This window comes from Ochotona princeps, chromosome 10, assembly GCF_030435755.1.
Source record: "Ochotona princeps isolate mOchPri1 chromosome 10, mOchPri1.hap1, whole genome shotgun sequence".
In the NCBI taxonomy this organism is placed as follows: Eukaryota; Metazoa; Chordata; class Mammalia; order Lagomorpha; family Ochotonidae; genus Ochotona; species Ochotona princeps.
The window spans coordinates 77959402-77965621 of NC_080841.1; the positions used below are offsets into that span (position 1 = coordinate 77959402).

A 6220-nucleotide genomic window follows, 5' to 3' on the forward strand; every position below is an offset into this window, starting at 1 on the left:
TCAATATCTACACTAACTCCAAGCATGCTTTTCTCATTGCTCACTCACACTCAGTCATCGGGCAGGAGAGAGGATTCCTCCCCACCAAGGGTAATCCTATTGCTAATGCCTCTTTGATGAACAGATTTCTCCAAGTTCTCTGTCTCTAAACACAAGAGATAATTCTTCACTGCCGGGGACACCAGTCTTCAATGTACCCAGTGACACAAGGCAACAAGAAGGCTGACCAAAATGCAAGGCATCTGGCAAACCCAAGAGCAAGTGCCCCCATAATCTTCCTTTCTACTTCCCTTAAGCCTACCTACTCTCAACAGGAACAACAGGACCTGCTCACTTCTGGTGCCCAGGAATATCAGAGGGCTGGATCTTCACGGGCAACAAGATAGCACTATCTTCTCATGCTGCCCTGCCCCTCCTCGCTGATATCCACAATTCTCTGCATGTGGGGCCTGATTCCTTATTCTGGTTTCTTACCCCATTATTCTCGTGCCCTAATATGTGTGGAGTTCTCAAACAGATCTATGCTTCATGCTCAACTTGCTCCATATTCTCCTCACAGGGAGCACTTAAACCAAGGGTACCCACTCAAAAACTTACAGGTGATCAACCTGGGGAGGACTGGCAAATAGATTTCACCCATACACTGACACAGAAGAAATTCATTACCCTACTTAAAAACATGACTCCTTTTCCGGTTGGATAGCAGCATTTTCAATGGCCAAGGAGACATCAGCAATGGTGGCAGAAACCCTACTTAACAACATCATTCCCAGGTTAGGTTTGCCTCTGTCCATCCAGTCTGCCAATGTGCCTGCTTTCATCTCACAGGTCACCCAACAGGTGTCAGAGGCCTTACCCATCACCTGGAGCTCAGATCCTCATGGGTGGATTGATTCCCCTGGGCTCTAATATACATCAGGGTCAGCCCTCGCAAGCCCCTTGGATGGAGCCCATTTGAGCTGATGTATGGCCGACCCTTCCTGGTTACCCACCAGCTCCCCACAAAGTCTCCTCCCTTGGCTAACTGTTCCCCTTCTCTGACTCTGATTCTCAAGCTTCTCCGAGAACATGCAGGCCTGTGTCTCCCGTGTCCTGACCCAAATGCATCAGTGGACCCGGATGGCCTTCCTCTCCAACCCAGAGACTCGGTTCTACTCAAGACTCTTCATCCAAACTCACTTCAGCCACGGTGGACCGGGCCTCACATGGTGATTCTTACCATGCACACTGTTGCCAAACTTCTTGGTCACACCTCCTGGTGCCATTGTTCCCATCTAAATCCTTTCCAAACCTCTACCTCATCTCAATGGAAGGTGCAACAGACAGGGTCTACCACACTAACCTTTCAATGCCAAAGTGCCTCCCCTGCCTCTGACCCTACTCCTAATAATTCTCTACCTCACGTTAACCAAACAGATGATATAATTCTCACAATTCAAGCAGCAACTTCAGTCTCGATATTGAGGGATCCACACTCATATCATGATTTATTCCAGTACTCGTTCTACTAGTAATTATATGTCTCTTATGAACTATTGCCCCTTGTTTTCCAAGGTTCTTTCAGAAGAAAATTCATAATGCCCCATGGACTACCTTCAACTAGATGCTGCTCCACCCCTACACTCTGATTCCTGTGGAGCTTCTTCCAGACCTCACACAGAGACAACAACCCCCTTCAGCAGGAAGCAGCCAGATCAATTTCTTTGCCCTCTTTCCTAACACCAAGAGGCTGGAATGATGGCTACCAAGGTGGCCGGAGATGTGTGGAATTTGCCTCCAAAAAGCGTGGAATGAATAGTGGAATTCTGGCAGGCCCCTCAGGCACTGAGACCACCGTTGCACCAATGACGGGTACAGACCCATATTCCTCCACCAATAAGGGCCGAGGTGACCCCCGTTTCAGTTTCCAATAAAAGGAGAGTTTAAAAGGGCCCCTTCCCCATCTCTTCCATGCTCTTCTTTCTCTGTAGCCCACACCTTCCTGTCTGTCCTTTCTGCTGCATGGGGAAGGGAAGCCCGTGAAATAAAGGCCAACTAAATTATTTTCATATATTTGGCTGAGTTATTCTTTCCCTAGTGGTCAGTGAATCTAACATTTGGTGAGCGGCGAATCTAACATAGTTGATGCATGGGTACACTCAACTGAAATCTTTAGCATTAATATTTTTAAGATTTATTTCATTTTTATTGCAAAGTCAGATATACAGAGAGAGGAGAGACAGAGAGGAAGATCTTCCGTCCATGGATTCACTCCAACAGTGACTGCAACATCCAGTGCTGTGTGGATCTGAAGTCAGGATTCCTCCAGGTCTCCCGCACAGGTGCAGGGTCCCAAGGCTTGGGACCATCCTCAACTGCTTTCCCAGGTCAGAAGCAGTGAGCAGAAAGGGTAGTAAAACTGCCGGGGTTAGAACCGGTGCCCATATGCAATCCCGGCACATTCAAGGCAAGTACTTTAGCAGCTAGGCCACCCCACCGGGGCCAGCATTATTCTTCATATAAATAGTTTTGTAATATCCAATAAAACCATGTTTTTCCTACATGAGCTAAATATTCTGTTAGAGGGATAACAAAATCATTAAAATGAGAACTATTGTTACATTATCTTAAGGAAATTCATTTATTTAACTGGTTAGGATTTTGACTGTAGTAACTGCACACAATTTGTTAGTAGGCTTGTGAGTTTTATCGTTTGCATTTTTAAATGGTTACACTGACAGTTCAACATTATAGGACTAGCACTAGTTCTTCCATGAATTTCAAATTTATGTTTGGCAAGCAACAGGAAACTAATCGATGTACAGTGTTGAATCTGAAATAGAATTTCAGACATGGTGTATTTCCTGAATTTAGTAGCATTCATGTGGAAGTCACTTTTATTGAAAATAGAGTCCATCTGCTAGGCCTGACTGCTCAGATAGCTCGAACTTGTGTGGGGAGGGGGTGTGGTGGCCTGTGGGAAGTGTTAGGGGCTGGGAAGAACAGGACACCAGCTTGGCCTCGGGGAGAAAGGGGTGTTGGAGGCCATGCTCTGGGAGGGGCTCGGAAGGAGTCAGTGTTTAAAGCTGTTCACCCATACGGCAGCCAGCCTCAGATCCAGCCCAGGTGCGAGAGGCCTGCGGCACCAGGGCGCCTTGGCAGCGGCCGCGACGGAGCAGCGCTTCTCACCTTCCCAGAAGGTTTGTCAGTCGGGTCACAGCAGCAGGAACGGGGGCCGGTGGGGGGACTTTGAAAAAACAGTTAAGAACACCTCTCCAGGGACACCGGTCAGCAGGTCCTGCTTCTGACTCTACAAGGTGTGCCAGATTGGCTGGGAGCAAGGACTCCATTTCAAGAACTCCGCACTTGCAGGTGGCCTGCACGTTCCAAGGACCCAGCTTTCCTTGTCTGTGACTCAGTTTGGGGAGGACACATGCAAGGGTCCACAGCTCACCAGGAGGGGACCGCCTTTAGGTGGCCTTTCTGCCTCCCCATGGCACTACCTGGATCCTCTCACACCCAGGCCTGGAGCCTGGAGCCTCCTGCTCCCCCAAAAGACACAAATTCCCCAATTTTGGTATTCCAGGAGCCGGAGGGCGCTGGCAGCCCAGGAGCCCCAGTCTGTGCTGGGCTGCCCCAGGAAAAGGTGAAGCGGCCCATGAACACCTTCATGGTGTGGAGCTCCGCTCAACGCCGCCAGATGGCGCAGCAGAACCCCAAGATGCACAACGGAGATCTCCAAGCGCCTGGGCACGCAGTGGAAGCTGCTGGGTGAGGATGAGAAGTGGCCCTTTGTGGAGGAGGCCAAGCAGCTCCGTGCCCTGCACCTGCGTGACTACCCCGACTACAAGTACCGACCTCGGTGCAAGACCAAGAACACCGGCGCTGGGCTAAGGAACTCCAGCCAAGGAAATGGCGGCCAGCCCTGGGAACCAGGTTTCGTGACCACCCCAGTGAGCAGGGGCTTTTGGTACCAATCCCCCAACTACTCAGCCGGGCCACTACAGTTCCTCCCACTACAAAGCCGAGGCGCTCCTGCCCTGCTCCGTCCCTCAGAGCAACCCAGAGCAGCTCAGAGCCTAGCTGCTGCCTTCCTACAACCCCTACCCATCCCCTGCCTCCCCCGCTCACTACAGCTCCCCGCTGCCCGGCGCTCCCCTGCCCCTCACCCACCTCTGACCCACATGGATGTGGATCTAACAGTAGGACCGCCCCCGCCCCCCACACCTGTTTCTATAAAGCAGTCTTGAATTAGCCAAAAAAAAAAAAAAATAGAGTCCAAACATTTGGGGTTTCTTCCATGGTACAAATCTTTTAACAGGCTAATACTAGGACTCTATGGTCATAAAAACAACTGAACTGTTGTCAGTTTTCCTGCTCCATTAGGAATAGTGTATCTGACAGTAGGAAATTATATGTGTGGAACAAAGCCATTCATTTCGAGATGACTGCTAGAGTTTAGACTGTCATGAGAATAGTTGGCTGGCAAAGCTCCCTGATAATTTGTCAAAAAACATTTTGTGTATTTATTTCCATAGAGAATTGCATATTTTGGTGCTCAATCGCTCCAGCCAGCAGAGCCAATACCGTGGACAGGGAGAGGGTCCGGGGATGAAGCACCCAGAGGAGATCAGTGATGGTAGACGTCTCTGTGAAGTCTCCCTTCACTGCTCCTTGCCCTCTCTTTATGTACTTTCCCCTGTTGTGGGCTGAGGAGCTGATTTACATTGCTTTAGCTGAGCACTCAGGAATCAGGCCTATGGCAGTAGCACCTAGCCTTTGCAGACTCATTGGTGTCCTATTGTCCTGTAAATGGGCTTGGGGGAAAGAGGATATAATATGGTAATAAAGAGGCTTACAGCAGACGGCTCTGAGCACTTCTAACACCATCATGGTCTCCGTGTGTCGGTGCTTTTCTCTCCGACATTCGCCGTGCCTACTATGCCGGCTCAGCTAGCTGCGACAAATGGCGCCATAACGTGGGGCACAGCGCAAAGGACGTCCGAGGGACCCCTAGACCTACGAAGGTAAGGAATTAAGGAATTAGGAATTAAGGAATTTTGAATTGAGAATTTGGAATTTGGAATTTGGAAATTTTGCAGAGGCATAACTGATTTAATCCCCAGACCCTCTCCCTGTGCTAGGGCACGGGGGACAATCTGAGGGACCCCTGGAACTCTGGAGGGTCAAATTAATCTCATCTCCAGACCTTCTCCCCATTCAGGGGCACGAGGGACAATCTGAGGGACCCCAGAAATCCGGAGGCAAGTTTAGGATTTAACCCTAGAGGGGCATAATTAATTTCATTCCCAGACCTTCTCCCCATCTTGGGGCACTAGGGACAATCTGAGGAACCCCGGAAATCTAGAGGCAGGTTTTAAAATTTTTGCAGGAGCATAAGTAAAATTTATCATGGGGCAAGAACTCTCTAAAATGCAGGTAATTAAGGGAATCCGAGATCTGCTCCAGTCACTAGGCACCAACACTAAGCTTAAGGCCTCGCAGAGTTTTTTTGAAACTGTCTGCGATGTAGTCCCATGGTTTGCTTTCACTGTAGTCATCCTTTTTCTGTGGTGCTTGCTAAATATTGCTTGGTCATCCTGTCAAGCAGTGATGGAAGCCCGCCGTAAGAAATTGTCTGTTAAAAGTAGGAGAGAGCTACAAACCAAGGTAAATAAGGAGAAAGAGCCCCAGACAAGACAACGTCTGGAGAAAGTGCGCGAAGGAGATTTGTGGTCCTCTTCTGAGGAGGCTGAGGAGGAAAAGGGTGGAAGTGAGTTTGCCAAGGATCCTCCACCTGTAGAGCGTGTGCCAAACAAAAGTCCCTCTTGGACAGGCACAGAGCCCTCTGCGCCTCCTGAGCCATTGGCGCCATCATGTCTGAGCACAGTTGTAAAAGGTTTACGGAATAACTTCAGCGCCTCTCCCTCCAGTTGAGGCAGGAACAGAGTGGATGCACTGTTGGGGCTTGTGCTGGACCCCCACTTTCAACTTCTCTTTCAGCTGTGGAACATGCGGTAAAGCAAGCACAGGAGCAGGGAGACTCTGAGGCAGCTACCCTTGCTAGGCGCTTTACCTTCCCAGTAGTTGAGATAGAGGATCAGCAGGGGCAGAGAATTAGACAGCACCTGGCACTGTCCTTTAAGGACATAAAGAGTCTGAGGGACGCTGTTGCCACGTATGGTCCATCGGCCCCCTTTACTGTTTCCATGATTGAAGCCTTAGCACCTAACAATTTGAC

General features: G+C 49.5%; 1 pseudogene; it reads left to right on the forward strand.

Annotated features, from left to right (window-relative positions):
* Positions 1 to 3472: 3472 nt before the first annotated feature.
* LOC131481292 (protein SOX-15-like) lies at positions 3473 to 4222 on the forward strand (annotated as a pseudogene).
* Positions 4223 to 6220: the final 1998 nt, after the last annotated feature.